General features: G+C 47.1%; 1 pseudogene; it reads right to left on the bottom strand.

Annotated features, from left to right (window-relative positions):
- Window positions 1-12,549: 12,549 nt before the first annotated feature.
- On the bottom strand, window positions 12,550-15,412 carry LOC115317885 (annotated as a pseudogene).
- Window positions 15,413-21,079: the final 5,667 nt, after the last annotated feature.

The following is a 21,079-nucleotide window of genomic DNA, read 5'->3' as shown; positions in this document are numbered from 1 at the left end:
CCAAAGTTCTTCAGCTGGTGTGGGCATGTACAATGGTGCCAAAAGTTTGCAGTGCTTGGCCAGTCTCAATCACGTTGCGACTAGCAAAGGATGTGCTGTGGCAGCAGCTCTTCGCTATGATCCGCTGGGAGGATCCATGGGTCAGGTATCTAATGCGTGATATAAATATGAAACAAAAGTCAATATTGTGGAGAGAAAGAACATTGTGGAGCACTGCTATGAGACAATACATCCCCGTAAAATGACCCCTATCTGGGCAGCTCCTTGCAAAACCACAACTCCTGGTGTTGCTGCAGAAAGTATGTGCACCTCACTCAGGGTTCACATAGAACATACAACCCTGGCTGGCTTCAGAAGTGTTAGCTAAATATTAGCAACTCTGGCTTCGCAAGTGTTAGCTTAAGGGTATTTGACAGAGCATGTGGATATATCTCCGTGTAATGCAAGGATCATACGCTCCATGCACAGTTTTATCGCATCTGAAAATGCTATATGCAGTTAACGGGAAAGATAGCATGCCTGTGACCTATGGCAAAGCTTGGCTTCTGCATAAAGATTCTTAAACTTTGTGATTTAGGTGGAATATGGAAGAGTGCTTTACCATAGGAATACGCATAGCCTTTCTCCTGCAGAGATAGTGTTGGGGCTTGTGGTCTCCTTGGTCACCAGTGGAGCAACGAGAGACAGGAGACGCTCAAACCTTGAAAATACACAAGTACAACTGGTTACATGCACTATTGAACAGATGGGACTCAGGAAAACATCTATATGCACCTGAACTGTTGACGTACAGCACTAGAGAAAAGCAGGGGTGGAACGGCTGCGCCATTTGCACCATTTTGCGCCAGACGCATTCATCTGCGCCATCCTGCGCCATTTTGCGGAAACTGCGCCACAGCCAATACATCGCGCCATTGTGCTCCAAATCGCTGAACGTGCGCCCAATTGTTTTTTTCATTTTGTCTTGGTTTCGGGTTTTATCGACTCGATTGGCAACAATGAGCGCGTTTAGCTTGGTCGGCCTTGCAATCTTTGTTCTGTTTATTCTTCCTTTGTATCCCAATTCCCGAGTCGGAAGCGCGCGAAAAAACTCGGGGTTCCAATTCCAAATGCTACACCACCTGCGACTGGATTGTTGTTCTTCAACCATAAGCGGCTAAGCAAGTTGCCCGAGAAGAGGTAGAGCCGTTAAGCGTCAGATTACCTAAGGCTCTGCGGCCCGGGTTCCGGACGTCAGCCAGTTGAAAACACATTAGCAAACGATTCCTTTTAGTACTTCTTCGTTAGAAGTTGGAACCGCATTCATGCAAGATAAATCGTGATTTGATAGAACTGAAACGCAGTCCGATCCGAAACCTTGCCGGCCAGCAGCTCTCACGCGAGCGATAGATCTTGCTTGACAAACCTTGCTCCTGCTTATCGCTAAGAACACGATAACTCCGTTAATCGTAGTCTGCTGCTTCAATATTGAGTTATACAATAGTATAAACTCGGAATTTGTTGCCCTGTTCCTCCGCGCAACTGCACGTCCGTTTCTCACGCACGTCACGTGGTTCGCACATATAATTACCATCTCGAACAGGTGTGAGTTGTGCCATAAGCAGTGCTGGTTTGCATTTTGAGCAGCTGAAAGCCACTCAGAAAATATCAAGGACACTATCTGCAGAAACATATGGTACTTGCTTTTTGGTTCTCATTAAGGCTCACAAAGTTTCAAGTTTTCGCATCTGTTACACTGTTATCCCACCTACATAGGTCCCTAACCACCATCTGTGTTGTTCTTTTGTGCTGCTAAGCACAACTGAAATTGCTCCCGTGCTTGTCTAAAACACAAGGTGAAGTGCAATCAAAACTGATCTGAGCTGCTCCTAGCCTGCTCCAGAACATCGTTTTAGCTGCTCCCAACCTGCTCCAAAACAGCTGTTTCAGCTGCTCCCGTGGCTGCTCCCAAGTACATTTCATGAGTTCCACCCCTGCACAAAGTGCAATCAAAACTGATCTGAGCTGCTCCTAGCCTGCTCCAGAACATCGTTTTAGCTGCTCCCAACCTGCTCCAAAACAGCTGTTTCAGCTGCTCCCGTGGCTGCTCCCAAGTACATTTCATGAGTTCCACCCCTGGAAAAGTGCAATCTAAAAAATGCAGGGAAGCTTGTAACGTATGACAGAATCAATCTCTAAAAAAGTAGAAGGCCAAAGTGTAATTTTTGAAAGCAACCAAAATTGCATGACCAATTCTTACACATCGTTACATGCACTGAGAAGGCTTGCACCTGCACAAATACTGTTAACGACTATTTGAAATAGGTCAATATACGACGAATTTTTCAAAGTGATCCGTTCTATCCGTCAAAAGCTTGTAGGACCATTTCACGAAAATTCAGTCGTTCGCATTAGATGTGACAAAATTAGTGACCCCTGATGGTGATTGTTTACCGGTACAAAGCATACCAGACGGCTCATGTAGCGAGTATACTTGTGGCATTCACGTGCAAGCAGTCTTTAAACCTACGCTGTAGTACCTATGGTAGTACACACTGCTAAAGGCAAAGACAGCGCTTGTTCTTGTCTTGCACGTGGTCGCGTAAGCAGGGTGTCATCGTCAATCGGGAAAAGAGAGAAACGACGCCCATGAGTGGATCAAACACTGAAATTATATATTTACAAGAAGGAAGATAGGAACGTGTCAGAAGCAAAGCAATAGGCAAAGAATTAGCAATAAGAAAAGCAAAACACTGAAGGCAGATAAAGTCACGTCAACACACTCATAGCCCGTTCCCGCTACAGTCCTTGCCTCAAGTTCAAGTCTTTCCCCGGTGCCTTGCGGAGCGTCGCCGCTTGATGTGATGATCCGGAAGCCGGTGTCTCGTACTCCCCCTGGAGTTGCTCGTAGCAGGCGTCGCCGTCCGTAGCGGCTGGTCCTCCCTCCGAGCTCTGGTCGTCGCCGTGCGTCGCGGCCCGACCCTGGCTTTCACTGCTGCCTTCTCCTCTCGCGCCCGCCGTTCTCTTCTCGTGCTCGCCGTTCTCTGCTCGCGCTCGCCGTTCTCTGGAACGCGCTCGTTCCCTTCCGCTTCTTTTCTTCTTCCACCCGTAATAATCGTCACAGGCACGTGACACACCCCCCTCACTTCGAAAACTTCACAACATGAAGTTTCTTCACGAAGGCGGCCTCCTCGATGGCTTGCTGTAGTGACCGCGGCACATTCACAAATACCACCACACTTGGTCCTTAGCACTCACGCACGTATGCCGTTTCCACATCCCAAAAATTAGTATCGCCCAAATCACGAAAAAAAAAAACGTGGTTACACTCTCGCGTCCCTAATTGCTTGTACAAATCACCTGGGCAACACACTCTTGTCCATACCTAATTCAACAACAAAAACGAAAAAACAATCCTAATGGGTCTCATTAACCCTGTGTCCTGCCTTTACGAACAAATATCCCCTGACGGCTTAGCTCTCTAGACGACTTAAGAAGTCTGCTCCAACATTGTCTTTCCCCTTAATGTATTCGATGTGAAAGTCCTGTTCCTGCAATGATAAACTCCATCGCATTATGCGACTGTTGGAGTGCTTCGCTTTGTTCAAAAACTCCAAAGCTCGGTGATCCGTTTGTATGCGAAATTTTCTGCCATATAAGAACAACCTAAATCGCTCCACGGCCCAAACAATCGCCAGACACTCTTTCTCTACGGTGGCGTAATTCTTCTCCGATTTTCCCAGTGTTCTGCTTGCATATCCCACTGGATGCAGCAGTCCTTCACTTTCCTGGAGCAATACTGCGCCCAGGCATGCATCAGATGCATCCGTCCTCAAAACGAATTCTTTGTCGGGATCTGGCGCCAACAGGATAGGTGGCCTCGATAAGCAGTCCTTCAGTCTCTCGAACGACTCCTCCTGTGCTGACCCCCATTCAACTTGGTTCCGTTCTCCTTTCTTCGTGAGCTCCAGCAGTGGTGTAGCAAGATCCGCGTAGTTTGGGACGAAATCGCGGTAATAGCCGGTCAGCCCGAGAAACGACTTCACTTGACGTTTTGTCACCGGCCTTGGCGCGTCTTGTATCCTTCCAAGGATCTCCGCGTGGGGTGCGACTCGTCCTCCGCCCAACTCATGACCGAGGAAGGTCGTCTTTGTAAATGCGATCTCGCATTTCTTCGGCCGAGCCGTGATGTTAGCTTCTTGCAACCGATCAAAAACTGTCTGCAAAGCTCTCATGTGTTGCGTCCACGTATCCGAGGCGATGAGAATGTCATCAATGTAATGATGGGCCTCCGGAATTCCATGAAGCAACTTTCTCATCAGTCTGGTGAAGGTAGCAGAGGCAGTCTTGAGCCCGAAAGGCATGAACTTGAACTGGTAAAGTCCGCTACTCGACGAGAACGCTGTCTTCTCCTTGGCCGAATCCTCCATCGGGATCTGCCAATATCCCTTCGCTAGATCCAGCTTAGAGAAAAACTTCTTGCGGCCCACCTTGGCGAAGGTGACGTCCGCCCTTGGAATCGGCTCTGCGTCATCCTTAAGCACGTCGTTTAACTTCCTGTAATCAACGCAGAACCTGTTAGAACCGTCTTTCTTTTTAACAATTACAACCGGCGCGTTATACGGTGACGTGCACCGTTCAATAACGCCCAGTCGGAGCATTTCCGAAATCTCCTTTTCGACTGTCTCTTGGACGGAAAATGGCAACGCATGTTGCCTTATCCGCACAGGTTCTTCGGTTGTCAATTTCAGGTCGCACGTGATCAAGTTAGTTTGACCTGGAAGATCTGAAAATATGTTCTTATACTGTTCGATCAACCTCCACACCTCATCTTTCTCATCATCATCCAGGTCATCGTTGACCGTGACCTCTTTCCAGTCATGTGCAGTCACGTTATCAGGCGTCGATGCCCTGTTGGCCTCTCCAGCAAGTGTAGCCTCGCCAAGTTCCTGCGTTGCCGCACTGCAGCTTGGCTGGCTCCGGTCGACCTCGACTCTCTCTTGGTATCTCTTGAGCATATTCACGTGGAACACCTTCTTGCGTCCTCCAACATCGAGCTCGTAGTCCACTTCGTTCTTTTTGCAGGATACTACAAATGGTCCTTTCCACTGCATTATTAACTTGTTGTGGTCGCTCGGCAGGAGAATGAGGGCCAAGTCCCCTTCTTTCAGTTGGCGGTTGACGCTCTTTTTGTCATAGTGCTCCTTGTACTTGATCTTGGCCTCTTCCAAGAAGCGGTGAGCCAGCTCACATGTTCTTTGTAGTCTCTCTCTTAGCTCGAGTACGTGACCGTAGGACGTCCTCACGTCGTCTTCGAGCGTCTCGTTGGACCAGATCTCCTTAAGGATGGCCAAAGGTCCCCGAACTCTTCGGCCGTATAGTAGGTCAAATGGTGAAAACTTCAGGCTTGCCTGTGGCACTTCCCTGTAGGCGAACAGTAGTGCCGGGAGGTACCTGTCCCAGTCCTTGGGCCTTTCTTGACACATTCTTCTAATCATCTGTTTGATGGTTCCATTAAATCTTTCCACCAACCCGTTCCCCATCGGATGGTAGGGTGTGGTCATGAGATGCTTCATGGACAGCAGCCGGCTTACCTCTTTCATGAGGTCCGAAGTGAAGCAGGAACCTCTATCGCTAAGAACCTCATTCGGGATTCCATACCTAGAGAACATTTCCACCAAGGCTTCTGCCACTTTCTCCGTGCCGATGCTTCTTAATGGAATAGCATCCGGGTACCTTGTGGCGACGTCCACCATGGTCAGAATATATCGGTTGCCCGAACTCGCCGTTGGGTTGATCGGCCCGATGATGTCGATCGACACCCTCTTGAATGGCGTCTCGATGGCAGGCATTGTCCCAAGAGGCGCTTTGCCTACTCTGCCTTTTGGCACCGTGCGCTGGCATACATCGCAGGAACGCACGTACCTCTTGATGTCACTCTGCATGCCCGGCCAAAAGAACTCTTCAGCCGTTAGCGCGAGCGTGTTCTTCATGCCTTGGTGGCCTGACATGATACCATCGTGTGCCATTGCCATAACAGTTGGTCGAAATCTTGCTGGGAGAGCCAGCTGCTCTATGCTCCTCCCGGTGGAAAATATACAGCTCCGAAAAAGCAGGTTGTTCTTTATCACCATTTCATACTTCGTGCGACACTTGTGTTTCTTTACCACCTTTCCGACCTTGTCGAAACATTTCCTTAAGGACGCATCGTTCCTCTGTTCTGTCGAAAGCTCCTCGACTGTCGTTTCGAGAATCGGTACCTGTGGCACATTCAGTGGAGGTTCCGCTTTGTTCCCGCTCTTATTCTTCCTCGACTCTCCCACTCCCGCGGTACTTGAAAGCGGAGTTATCAGACCCAAGTCCGTGTTTTCCGAGTCGTACGGAGAGGCCTCTTTGTGGTCCTTCCTCTCTGGCACCTCGGCTCTCTTGTCCAGCTGGTGGCCAACTCCCTGGACCGTAGGTGTCTTCATCTCCTCACTTCGTTGTTGATCGGAATCCCAATATGGGTTCGGATCGTTGGGATCTCTCACTTGTGGAACGTTGCCAAGCACTAAGTCGTATAGGGGATCGTCAATGCACTTCGCCACGACTTTTCCTGCCAGAAAGGGTGTGTTGATCACAATTTCCGCCTCAGGTAAGTATTTCACTGTTCGGTCGAGTAAATATACGGGACTACAGTTTCCAGTGTAGCACCCAACGGGCACTAAGTTCTTTCTTACGACTACTGTATTGCAGCCGGTGTCCCGAAGCACCGTAACTTTTCTCTCGCCAATGCGACCTTCGACCACAGGCATATTCTCCACCAGAAACTTGGGTGGCCTCCCTACAGCTGCGTTAACCACTGGTATTTTGTCGCCGTTCTTTAACGTAAGGTAGGCCTCATCTGGTTCGCCTGCCGTTTCGTCGGAGGCTGTCCACAGGCAAGAAGCTTGTGGTTTATCGCCAGCCCTCATAGTGCATTTGTCGGCCTTGTGTCCCATCCGGCCGCAGTGCCAACATGTCGATGGTTTGTATTGTTGACTGCGACCATTGCAGTTCTCGGCTTTGTGTCCTACCTTATTGCATAAAAAGCATCGGAGGATCCTCCGTGTGTCCTCTCTGAGTGCTTTAGGGACTGTACTTGCACTGGTTTTCGGGTCTTGTCCCTCTACCTTCGCTTTTAAAGCGCTCGGCTGAGTCTGTGCTTCTAGAAAGACGTCGGCTTTCTCAGCCAAATCATCTAGGGTCAAGCAGTCTCTTTCTTTGAGAAAGACCATCAACTTACTAGCGCAAGTCGTCATGAACTGCTCCATTAGCATTCTGTCCCGGAGCGCCTCGAAAGTCTTCTCGACACCTGCCACTTCGATCCACCTATCGAAATACCCTGTGAACCTGGCTGCAAACTGTTTTCTTGTTTCCCCATCTCCGGGCTTCGCCTCACGGAATCTTTCGCGATAACCTTCTTTTGTGTACCGGAATCTTTGAAGCAGCGCCAGTTTCATCTTTGTATAATCCATCGCATCCGCAGGGGTCATGCGACCGACCACCGTCAGGGCTTCTCCTGTGAGACAAAGACTTAAAGTGGTTGCCCACTTGTCTTGTGGCCATCCGAGGCCTGTGGCCGTACGCTCAAACCTCTGCAAATACGCGTCAAGGTCGTCGCGCGTCTCATTATACTGCGGTATCAGTTTGTGTGGACTGGCGCTATGACTTGGTCCAGTCGAACCGCCTTCTCCTCCTTCCCCTCGCGCTTCGCGATTTCCTCTTTCCTGGGCAGCGATTCTGAGTTGTAGAACTTCCCGCTCCTTATCCAGTCGGACACATTCCGCTTGACATGCGCGTTCTTGCGCCGCGTGCTCTTCTCTTGCCGCCTCCCGTGCCTGCAGCCTTTCCTCTCTTTGAATATTTTTCTCCCTCTCAACCCAGACCTTCAGCTCCTCTCCAGTGTATCCTAGTTCCCTTCCAGCCGCCATCAATTTATCAATCTCTACAACCCCGGACCCAGTCATGGTCGCGAACTCTCTCCTCCGGACCAACGAGATCAGGCTAGTGGATTAATGGAATCCTGGCAGGCTCGCCAAATTGTCATCGTCAATCGGGAAAAGAGAGAAACGACGCCCATGAGTGGATCAAACACTGAAATTATATATTTACAAGAAGGAAGATAGGAACGTGTCAGAAGCAAAGCAATAGGCAAAGAATTAGCAATAAGAAAAGCAAAACACTGAAGGCAGATAAAGTCACGTCAACACACTCATAGCCCGTTCCCGCTACAGTCCTTGCCTCAAGTTCAAGTCTTTCCCCGGTGCCTTGCGGAGCGTCGCCGCTTGATGTGATGATCCGGAAGCCGGTGTCTCGTACTCCCCCTGGAGTTGCTCGTAGCAGGCGTCGCCGTCCGTAGCGGCTGGTCCTCCCTCCGAGCTCTGGTCGTCGCCGTGCGTCGCGGCCCGACCCTGGCTTTCACTGCTGCCTTCTCCTCTCGCGCCCGCCGTTCTCTTCTCGTGCTCGCCGTTCTCTGCTCGCGCTCGCCGTTCTCTGGAACGCGCTCGTTCCCTTCCGCTTCTTTTCTTCTTCCACCCGTAATAATCGTCACAGGCACGTGACACAGGGGCAGGGGGCAGCAGAGTACCTTCATGTAATCAGCCAAGCATTTAGAAGTTAGTGTTACAAAACCAAATCTTGTGAATTTGCTGTCTCGCAAATGTACAATTCGCTCCGTGCAGCCACTGCGACGCCACTGTCGCTCGCGCCACCAGCGCCTCCCGCGGTCAGATTGGGAATGTATGATACGTTCCCGTGCCGAAATGGCGACGCGCGCGAGTGATTCTGTTGTGCTGTTCTGCGGCTTCAAAAAGATTGATGCCATTGAAATATACTTTAAGAAAAATTCTTTGAAGTTGGGAACACAACTTTACGCGAGCCGTCATGTCTTTGGCGTTAAAGAAGTTATCCATGTCTCGTCTCCAAGTGAAGTAGTGGGGAAATGCGTGGCGCAGATGAAATCTGGTGTCTACGACGTTCGTCTTCAGGTAAGCGTGCCACGGCCGTACTGTTTTCGTCTTATCATTTTAAGCAGTGCGTTTGTCAAGCCTCTCAACTCTAGGACGGCCGTGGTATTAGATACTATTTTTTCTCCGGCAGCTTTCAGCGCAGCCCAGAGTTATCGTGGGCGCGAGCTGCACGTGCAAAGTTGGCGTGCGCGGCTGGTGCAAACACGGAGCAGCGCTAGCGGTCTTTGTTAACAGCAAGATACACACCGCATGCACAGACAGACCTTGTGCCTGGGGCAAGCCGTCATCGCGGCTCGTTCTCGACCAGCGAAAAGGAGTAGACGAGCTTTTTGCACGTAAGGAACCAAGAAGCGTGATTAAATGCGAAGACCAACAACAAAATATTTGCATCTTTAATGTTCATTTATTAAGGGGGGAAATGCGGTTCTCCCCCCATTGATTGATTGAATTGAATTTCTGGAATATGGCATTGCCCTCACTATACCTATATTTACATATTATTAACATGGTGCTATTCTTTGCAGGGAATAAGAGTCAGCTGGGTGATCCTGTGGTGCAGCCTGCACCCGCATCAATGCTCCTAAGCCACTTTAGTGAGATAAAATGCCCCCTCGCAGAGATTCTGACTGCAGAAAACAGAGATCCAATTGAGAAGGACTGCTCTGCCTTGTTGTCACAGATGGTGACTGACATTGTGGACATGAATGACAAGGAGATGCTGGTCGGCCTTCTAAGTGGGAAGAACAAAGTGCACCACGTAATGGAGCTCACTAGCCTGACACCCCTACGTCTACAGAACCATGATCTAGTCGCCAACCTGGACCGAGAGACTAGGGCGTTGTTTGACAGAATGATATCTAAAAATCTCGACGAGATTGTCGAGATTGCCCTTGTTACAAGGGGCCAGTCTGCTGCCAGCAGGTGTATACCGAAGAAGAAATTAGAAAACACTTTTAGATCAGTGGAGTTGCCGTTATGATTAACTGCTTTTTTTTTGTCTACAAGTACAGGTGGATGCAAGAGAGAAGAATTCGTATAACCAGCGCACGAAATCAAGACAAGGCGGACAAAGTTTCACGAACTTGCCACCTCGTTGACCTGCCCCAGGACCTTCAGTTGAGCTGCCACATCATATGGTAAGGACTAGAGCACGGGTGGGAAAAATAGCACCCCCAGGCTATATTTTGCCTGCACTGTTTATACTTTCATACTTCCACAAGATATCTGATACGTTTGGCATAAACCTCAAAGAAGTATAACTCATAATGCATGTTGGGAAAGCGTAACGAGACAATAAAACCAGTCGAGGGAATTTGTCTCGGAAACTTCTTTGCTGTAGTCTCGGCTTCTAAACACATTTCGAAATCCTGCTTCTTGTCCTGTAACAGGAAACGAACATTACAGCTGAACTAGAGCACTCTGCATGTCATTTATCGGTCTCAGGTTTTAAAAATGATTAGTTGCTTCATTGACATTATGTTGCGAACATTGAGCTTAATGATGACTTATTCCTTGAACAAAACCAGGCAGGGCAACTGAAGACACAGCAAGGGCAATGTTGGCAAGTGCTCTTGGGGCACCTGTGCATCAGGTAGTGCTTGTGGACATGGGATGGTTTTATCACAGAGCTGACTCGTGAAAAATATGTACAGGTTGGTCTCGTGATTCATCCGGATCAACCGTGGCTGTCCTGCAGCCCAGATGGCATTGTATGCTGTGACGACGGTTACCGGTTGGTGGAGATTAAGTGCCCGTACAAGCTTCGGGATTCAGAGCTTATTGACCACCGCTTGGAGACGAGCTTCGTTCCATACGTAAAGTATGTTGACGGACGCCCCATCCTGAAAAAAAGCCACAGGTACTACGCTCGGTTCATGGTGATGATGTACATCCTGGATGTGGTCGAGACATTTTTGTTTGTGTATTCTCCTAAGCAGGACATTATTGTCACAGTGCCTCGCGACGAGGAATTCTTTGCCGAGTATATACCTAAACTAGAACATTTTTACTTTCATTACATGCTGGAAGCAATTCTGGAACAGCATTGAACGACACATGGGTAGAGCAGGCTGCAGTAGGCCATATCTAGGGTTTTGCGTTTTCAGATAAATCCAATAAAATCCGAAAAACGGTTGCCAGTAAATATTTTGCAGATTCAAATTGATCCGGAAAATTCAAAATGTTTGGGACTGGGAGCTGTTATGAACCCGACCGGCCTTTATATTTTCCCGGGATCTTCTAACAAGTTTCGCGTTTTTCCTTCCTTTTTTTTAGTGTCTACATCCATTTGTAAGTAGGTGTCACAGAAGAATGCCGTTTAGCACTTTATCATAAAAATGAGATAGCCTCCCTACGACCATAGCCGAATACGTCTCGCATTAAAAAAGCTGCTTTACTAAATTCGCAAACTACTATTTTCTATCTTCCATTCGCTTCGCCGAAGAACTCAGAATTTTGTGAACCATAAAAGAAAGCTCTGTAAAACTTCGATTTTATAGTGAAAATTGAACTTGGAAAAACACCCTCCGATTTCGCTCAAAAATAAACTCTGAAAACGCGGAACCCTAGCCATATGCGAAATTGCTGTCGAGTATCATCATCATGTCGCTTGGAGCCGCTATGTTTGGTGGGGGGGGGGATCTTAAATCTGTGAATGGGACTAGTCTGCATTCATTTCGTTATTAGTGGTATTGGGAGAATAGATATCTTCGGTCACTGGATTGGTTCATTATATCTGTGCAAAGAAGCTCGTCAATAAACGGTGGTCAATAAGCTCTTTCAAGCAGCATCGTTTTTCACCTGTTAAATTACTGATTGTATTTCTCAATTGTAAATTCTGTCAATTCTATTTATCGTCCACGTGTTGTGGCCCGGTCAAGGCGCACGGGTCGCCTAAGTCATTCAGTTGCGCTTACATACCTTATTTCCTAGTGGCAAATGTTGCTTGTATTGTATGTTGCCAGGACAGGTTGCAGCATCCATGCTGTCGTCGTGGTATGTCTTTGGTTTATTTATTTATTTATTCACTAACCCACAGTGCCAGATGGCATGCTGTTTTCTCAGTACCTTTGTTTCCAGGCCAAGATGTTAATATTCTCTTCGTATAAATGTACTATGTGATGCCTATTTTTCCATATGGCCTATAACCTCATGTAAATAGCGGTTGAAAATCAGCTGTTAATAAATACATGTTCTCAATGGCTGTATATCTACTCTCACTCATCAACGCTTTTGCGAAGTACACATTTTTATTATAGTACTCAACATTACAAGAACAACAAAGGACATAATTAAAGGGATGTGAAACATAAATGTAAGCAAAAGAAACAAGTCACAGAAGTAGCCCTACAGCCCAACATGCACCACCATCTCCACTTTAGCATTTAAAGAGGACTGCACTGAAAAAGAAATTCCTGGCAGACTTCGACATTGCACCATTAGCACGAAGATATGCGATAGAAGCCACATACATATTCAAAACCATCACAGAGAAAAATAACTGAGTACCCTTTTTCACCCTGAAGTCACAAATCCTAGGTGCCAGTTGCATAAGAATGTAATGAGATTCTGTTCTGTTGAATTATTTCGTAAGGATTGGTGGCTGAAGATTCACCAGTACACAGCAGATACGCACAATGTCGGTCATGCTAGAAATAAGTTCAGTGGGGACTCTGTTGTTCAGAACATTGAAAATCTTTATTCTCTGAATAGCTCTCTCAACGTGAATTCGCACCTTGGCAACTTGGTATGTCATCTCCATTTCAGCAGACGTAAACTGCAACTGGCCTTTTGAGAAGGGGGAAAACACCATGACTCCATGCTTGCTCTCAACTATCCCCGGGAACCCTTTATCTGCAAGTACTACATCTCCTGGTTCTATACGCTCTAAGAACCCCGAGTCAATAGTTATGTAGGTGTCCGAGCTCCGGCCCCCATATGCCTGTGAGACAAATGAAACGGTTCCGTTGGGGAGAATGGCTATGAGAAACTTCAGTGTGTGACAGCCCTTGTAATTTGAGAACAGTGCCCGCTGCTGTTCTAAAGTCGCTGGAGTCTCCGTCCTCACCTCGGTGCAGTCAATTATGTAGCGGCACTTTGGGTAGTGTGCTTTGAAGCACTCCGGCATAGTTGCCTGCACCGAGGAAGAGGACGGATTTGGGATCCAGGAGCTTGTGGCACTGACCAGGTTCTTTAAAACAAAAAAAAAAAGATGCGGCTTGCTGTTGTCCTGTGCACACCGAACAGCACCCCAAGGCTCAAAAAATGAAATCCCGAGCTTCAGTTTTAAAAGAAATATGAGCAGTTTGTTTTCAATGGAGATATCATTCTCTCTCACAAAAATAGAACTGAGTAAATGGAGCAACAAAGCAAAGACACTCGTGCTCACTGAGCAGAGCTCCTCCAGAGCACCAGACTTTCCTACTAAAGAGTCATAACCAGCAAAGATGCAGCTCCGTCGGTCAGGCCCCACAACTGTTGATGCGCATTCTGTAGCTGCTTCGATGGCGACGCTTGTCATGATAGCAAGGGTGACCTGAGTGGAAGCATCCCCATCTGATGTCACGGACAAGAAGAGGTTGCAGGGTCGAACTTCGTCAACTCGTTCTGTCTGTGTGAACTGTGAAAAAACCATACTGTAATATCCCGAGTCATTGCCCATTCCCGAGCCATCGCCCACCCCATTTTTTGGGCCAATATCAATTTCCGAAAAAACACCGAGTCATCGCCCACCCCTTCAAATACCCCAGAGCGGACTCTGCGATCCGCGAACACTCATCCTACCCGAATGACGCGGCCGCGGACCTTACAGTTGTAGGAGCTCCGTGACAAAGTAAAACGAAAGAGGGAAAGACACTTCGTTTTGTTTACGCATTTTCTCCGTGAGCGACCCCAAAGTGGTCGTGTATCCGTGCGAAAACGATGGAGATAACAAAATAAGAGTTTGTTAATGTAACCGCGGAGTGTTTGGTCAAAGTCTGTCTCCGCCGAAGTAAGGTCACCGCGAACCCGCTTCTTCTTCCCGCCCGTCGCGACCGCGGTTGTGCAATATTTTAGGCAAAGCCAACGCGTAAATAAAGCTTTGCTGGAACGCCCTACACAGACGTTTGCGGAGCGTCCCAACCGTGCATTGATGGCCCGCCGTGCACGGACGCACGTATGTACGCACCAGTCTGCTCTAACTAATTAGAAGAACTCCTACATAATCAGAAACAAAACAAATAGTGCAACCACTCTGTTTGCATGGAATGCATATGTCACTTGCTGGTAGTTTCCTATTTACAAAGCAATCTTGTAATTCAGACAACATTCAACAAAACAATGTTTCTGGTAAGTTGGGAGGGAACAGGTCACAGCAGTTCGGGAGTGATTAGATTCATAAGGCAATATAGTTTTATCAATATAGTTTGATGGCACTACCACAAAAAACTTTTCGGTATTGTCCGAATAACTCGTCTGCTTCATGTGACAGGGCAATCGTAGAACAATATTAATTTGTGAAAGTCGGAAGTCCAGAAAAACATATCGGACAAACTGGCTCACCGCATTCACAGCATGCATAGAATCTCCCTCTTGCAGTGCTGGTTCAACACTGGTGGCCTGTTCGTCCTCACTGGTTGAGTGATCAGCTACAGTGGTCGAGGGCCCGGTATCTTTTATACTTGAGGATGCAGGTGTTGAAGGGCTACCCGATTGTGTCCTGCTCCTTTTTTGCCAGCTGCGAGAAGAAATAAAAACACTGTGTTTCGGGATGTGATATTAGACCTGACAAACAAAGCTAAAAAAAATTTCTTCTTGCCTGGGCTCAAGTTGGGCAAGTTTGAAACTTGCAGCTAATTAAGTCTAGCCGAAAAAATTCTATCGCTATCTTCGGGAGGCAAGAAACAAAACGTAAGCTCTTCACGTCCTCCACGACTTTCGATGCATTTCGCGAATAAAAAAAACGAAAAGGTCATCGCACCAGGTGCCAGTTACTAACCGTTTATATCTCTGTAGTTTAGTCTCTGTCGTCACGTTGTTTCTTGCCTTGTATGACGAGGGAAAAATCGTGGGAATGTAGGCAGGGTGGTGAGCGATGGAGCTCTTCTGGTTCCCAACGAAGTGGGCGCTGCAGATTCTGGTTTGCCGATTTGGGGTTTCCCACGAGTCTCCGTCTGCCCTGTGCACATAACAGTAACTTGCTGCACGAGCTAGAAACAAATCTTCCGCACAAAAAGCTAGCAAAGATGAAGAAAGTTGGCGCGAAAAACAAAACTGTCTTACGTTGCGCGCCGCACCGCTGCGATCCATTTGCGCCGGCGGTCCGCCTCGTACGGCTTGCCAGGAAATCGATAAAACTTCACGGCAGGGAGCTTCCCGGCTGTGTTGATGTAGCTGTTATGACAGTCGTACACGCAGCAGTACGTCGATGTACGTTTCTTCGGCCGCGATGCTGCGGACGCCATAACGAAACCAAAGTCGAAGCCCGCGCCGTGCGAGAGCAGAACGACGGGAACGTACCAATAGTTTGTGTCTTGCCCACCGGATGGCGCCACCAGTCTTTTTGAAACATGTCCGCACGGAGCCTATACCTTAATTCACTGAGATGGTGCACGCTTCACGTTAATGCTTATGTGGTGGTACATATGATGAAAAATATACTAAACACACCAAATAAAAGCTAGCATAACTTAACTGGCTCCTGACATCCGGAAGGACTCGAAGAAGTTCTGGCCGTCGGGGTCCTGGTACATCTGTCGCGCAATGGTGGCATACTCGCCGAGCGTCTGTCTAGAACTCAACAGCGTGCGGATGGACCTTCACTTCTTCTTCTTGATACTCCTCAAGTACTGCTCACACGCAGCCGCGAAAGCAGTCAGATTACCCTCCTCTCTTCCTTTTTAGGTCTTTTTTATTTCGAGGATAATGTCCTTCCAGTTTGTGCGACTGTGCCTGGTGTGTGGATGTGCTTCTGAGACCACTTCCCCATAAGTATTATGCTGGTGAAATAATTGTCAAAATAGACCTCGGTGTCTTTGTGGACTGAAAGAACAACATGTTCTCCAAGTCTAGCATCAGCTGACCTCTCTTCAGCCTTCCCGTCTCATACTCTAAATTTGCAAAGGTAGCCTGTTTCTGAATCGGCCCTGCACCATACCTTAACCCCTCGCTTGATAGGTTTCATTGGTTCATGCTGTTTCAATGCTGATGTGCCTTTGAAACGGACCATACTTTCATCAACTGCTCAATGGTATACGGCTTGTACTCCTGCTGAAATCGTAAATTCAACGTGTTCACAAGGGGTCATATTTTAGCCAGTCCGTCGAAACCTTTTTCCCCTCGGCTTTTCACTTCCTCGTTGTCATGGAGGTGTAGACTGTTCATGATGACCTGGAATCGCTTGAAGCTCATGACACGTGAGATTTCTGGTGCATTGGAGAATGGGTCGGTGCTCCAGTAGAGAGAGAGTTGTAGGTGACAACTCTGCAGCCATTAAGAGGTGAATGAAACATGCAAAAAAAGGGAAAATTCGCACATAACAGCACCTCATACATCTTCAGAGCCAGAAGACTACTTCCGTTTCTTGGTCCTCTGCACCTCCCTGTTCTTATCAACTACGTAATCTCCCATTAAGTCATTCACAACGTCCTTTGGGGTGTGTGGCTTCTTCGGGTCTTTCTTGTCGCCCTCCCTCACCGTCGTCTTCTTGAGCCCCTCCTTTGATGCGAAGTGGCCATAGGCCACTGCAAGCAAGACAATGGCAGAATTATTTTTTTTTTGTCTTTGTTCAAATCGGAGGTTTTGACTAGAAGTGCGGAACCTTGGATTGTCAGTTCCTCATACATTTTAATATATACTGTGTTCTAGTACTGGATTTCATAAAAAAAAGCAACAGATCGAAGTGACACGAAAAATTTCTAAATACGGGCCAGGACCCAATGAAGAACCAATAGCCCCATAGCAGGCACTAACCATTCCAAAGAGCATGCAGAATTTAATAATAATAATGAAAATAACTATTGCAGCATCAATTATGTACTCTTCTTGTTCCTTGGAACTTATATATTATTGAAATGTACCAACTAGCCTATTTACGTATCTAACAGAATTTGCCATGTTTTGAGAAAGTATTCATCATATGAAGTTCAGGCAGCTCGAAAAAATGAAGAAGCACTGCCTCTAAGGCACTAGCTGCATAGTATGAATACAGCTTGATCACAATGCCAAAGGCTGCCAAGAATTTGGCAGAGGCCAAGAGGCCAAGAATTTTCATTTTGGCATTACACATGGAAACGTTCTAAGCACTCTATTCAAGTCGGCATTAACAGGCTCCTCATAGAAAGGGTAAAAGCACAGGCGAGCTGGTGAAGAACTTCCATCGTAAACCGGAGGCTCCTCATCCTCGCCGTCCATCATCGGCTGCAGTAGTCGCAGAACCGGGAGGGGTCAGACAAGGTGCAGTCAGGGTGCCCCATTGCTGTCCTCCATATTTTTCTTCTGGTTGAAGACGTGTGAGGCCTCCGCCCCAACCAGCACAAAGGTAGCGCTCATCTGCTCAGCAGGCGGTCCCCCTCCTAAACAAGCAAACAATTGTTATTCTAGGCACTACGAGTTTGAATGTTATCTAAGGTCCGTTTTCCTCTTAAAATATTCCCGAATTTGCACAGGCATGCATTTGGTGATAGGGAATGTTCATCCCTTCTGTCCCATGTGTAATGAAGTGAAAAAGTGAGCATCTGGATGTGGTGAGTTGTGATGTACTTTACAGGTCTGCCACAGAAGCGACAAGTTGAAACTTACTGATGTAACAGTAGTATTGTATCGTGCTGCAGTTTCAATCATGCTGCTCCACTGTCAGGTGGCTATGGTATGTTGAATACCTGACTGCATTTGGTGGCCTGAACTACTTGTTTGTGCAAGTTCAAGCTCGGTGCCCCATATGACAGCTATTCCGGAAACAACAGTCCAAAACAAGGGCGCACTTGTGACCGACAGCTCGGGCTACAAATGTGGCCCATCGCTCATTCCGAGGCGCTTTCAGCGCAATGAGAAACCTGAACAAGACACTTGCCTTTTTTGTGGATCTTATTTTTTTTTTTTTTTGGAGTGGTCCTTCTTCAATTTGGCTTAGACATTTTCCCACAATTTTTTTAGTTTAACGTCCCGTCGACATACCCGATAGTTGCAGTTATACTCGTTGCAGAGTCGAATCGAAGTGGTATTTTTTTGTTTAACGATGGTTCGTCAGTCTATTACATTCAGTAATCTTTTTGTAAGTAAATATAAGTTCTGTGAGGATTGCCTTTTCGTCTTCCGTGAAGCGCACAGCGGGTGTCTTGGCCTCCTCCATTGCATGCTAGAGAAATGAAAAACAGAAAGGAACAAAAACACAAGGGAAAGTAAAAACAAAAAGGCCACAAGGAAAGAAACGGGAACTGAAGGAGCGGCGGCGGAGGTGTTGGAACTACAGAATCGGAAGGTTCTCGAATGGATACAGAAGGGAAGATAATGGCTATATTGCTAGCTTAGTTTTAAAGAAAAAAGTATGAGGTATGTTGGTTTCTGAAATCGCAACATGTTGTGTGCTAATGTTTGTTCATAAACATAAATTATGTAAACACGCTAAGAAATTAACTTATTTTCGTGGTCTTAAGCTAAGTATGAATATAAAATTGTTCCCTACTTTCGCTGCCAGATCCATTCCATTGCTCGAGGGAAAGAGAAATGCCATTTGGGAATGGTAAACCTCTTCAAGTGGAGGCGCCCCTTCAACCTCTCTTCTCTAAGTGGAGGGGCAGCCTCCACTTGGGGTGACATCTATGAATTTGGTGGTTAGGTTTGCAAAATGCGAGTATTGGCACTAAAAAGGCGAAATTGCTTGTGAACATGCATTGACTGCACATGCTCACCAATGTGGAGGCAATGAGCGCTCTTGAGGCAAATATGTCGTTGAGTTCTTGACCTATCAGTGATTTTAGGAGGAGACCTCCTGGGTTAGATTTATGGGGGCAGCACTATAAACACAACAAGCTAACTGTAGGCTGCAGTTGCTCTTTTTCTAGTGTCTTTATCGAAAGAAGTAAACACCTGAAATACCAATCACGCCTAACATTGAGAATTATTCGAAGCCTTCCAATGTGATGTAACAAAGCTGCATAACGCATGGGTTGCTAATCTAATTGCATTTGAGGTATTCAGTTCATACAAAATTAGATGAACATTATTTTTGTACAGTGACCTTCCATAAAGTAACCTAAAAGCAATGCTGGCATTGCCTCAAGGATTTTGTGGCCCTCAAAACAGGGATGCACAACCCAGGGCTCGGTATCCTCGAAGAATTTGTACTTATGCAGTGCAGGTAGATGGGTGGAAGCATTCTTGGAGTGAATGTTGGTCAGCACCTTGAACCCAAAGGGCAGTTTCGCCTCTGGTATCCCTGTGGCGCAAGGACAAACGAAATGCCGAATTCTGTTTCTAGGAAAACTTGCCCCGTCCCTCGCAGCAAGCTTCTGCCAAACTTAATGGTTCCATCTAGGTCCATCATGGCTTGAGCAAACTTCTTGGTGGCAGCATCTTGTTCGCTTTGACTGCAAGGAGTAGTTCGGCTTTCGTGGAGGTGACTTCTTGTTTGAGTTTCTAAGCCACCTTCCCTGACGCTTTTCCAGTCAACAGACTGTATCGAAGTCCCCCTGACGCGCTCGCTTCTTGGGACCCTCTACTGCTGTGGGAGGTCAGTGCACGAGAGCTGCAGTGGCGCTTCAGAAAATCCCTTTCTCTCAGCAGTTCAAGCATGTGAAGAGCCCCTATCAAGTGGTTGCAAGCAACCTTTTCTGCTGGGCAGTCGCAGTGTCCATCTTCAACCTTGCCAGTGACGCCGAGGGCAACCACCACGATGTATGGACGGTCATTCTTTTTTTTTTGCTTCGAAAACATGAAGCTTTTAGGAGGCGTATCCCTGCACCAAAGAAAAATGTTTTAATGTTATTTTTTTATCAATGACTAATGCAAAATGAAGTAATAAGCAGAGCACATTACACATTTTTGTTTTGCAAATAACTTTGGGAATTAAACAGTAACGTCACTTTTGCATCAGATATTTTAAAAATATTTTGCTTTGCATCCAACTTTGTAGCAAAGCACACTAGTTCAAAAGTACTTAATTCGCAGAGACGCAAAGCGTTTCGTCGCTGTGTGTGAAAGGGTACAAAGCATGCCACAGTATGAACAAGTGATCGCTAGTTTGTCCCTTTTCTTACAGCTGCAAAGGTCAAAGTATTGAAAGCTACTAGTGCATTGAAATGTGCTTATCTGAGGCACCGACCAAGGCGGTAAACTTCGGCATTCGACCCTAGCACGCGCAAGTAAAGATCGTGTTTTGTGTTCGCATTACCACTCGCAATGTTAACACTTAAGTCGGCCCCAGAGTAAACCTCTAACTACAGCCCGTAAATTATAACCGGTCCCTATCCTCTCCTGATGCATACTAAAACATGCCTGATGTCATAACTACAGAGATCTACTAGTTACCTTTTCCTTGCGTAGTTGGCCTTTATGAATGAGGCGACCGCATACCCCTCAACGAGGAAGTTGTAGCTTCTGTAGAAGAAGCGCTCCGGCTCCGATCAGCTCTCGATATACTTTGTCATCTTTAATGGCTGGGAGGTGTGAAATCTTGTTTACCCAACCCGTGATTGGGAAAACGCTACATGCAGGGGCGAACGGATCAAGGAAACGTAAGAACGCCACAGTGTAAACAACTGTACCGGCCACGACGGCGTCCTTCACCACAGTAGTGTTCTAGAAGGGTTGTAGTGGCAAATGCAGCACCCTTTCCCTGAAGCTCTTAAACCGGTTGCCGCTGTGCGGTGCTGGTGTCGACCCTCCGAGCCGCTCGGAGAGGCATGGCCAGCAAATGGGTCGACGCTTGCTGCTCTTGGTGCAGTTTGTCAAGTTTTTTCTTCCGGCACAGTATTTAATCGATTGTGTACTCGTGTGGCTGAAAGAAAAGTGCTTCAGATGAAGATTTTGCGTGACAGCAATGTATTTATTTATGCCCAGCCATGGAAAGTAAGCATAGAACATCCGTTATGCTTGAGAGAAATTCGGACGGTTTTTTTCTCGCCATAAAATTA

The sequence above is a fragment of the Ixodes scapularis genome, unplaced genomic scaffold, assembly GCF_016920785.2.
Source record: "Ixodes scapularis isolate PalLabHiFi unplaced genomic scaffold, ASM1692078v2 PGA_scaffold6__148_contigs__length_123643588, whole genome shotgun sequence".
NCBI lineage: Eukaryota > Metazoa > Arthropoda > Arachnida > Ixodida > Ixodidae > Ixodes > Ixodes scapularis.
The sequence above is the reverse complement of the archived record's forward strand: the minus strand, read 5'-3'. Positions and strand labels throughout refer to the sequence as shown.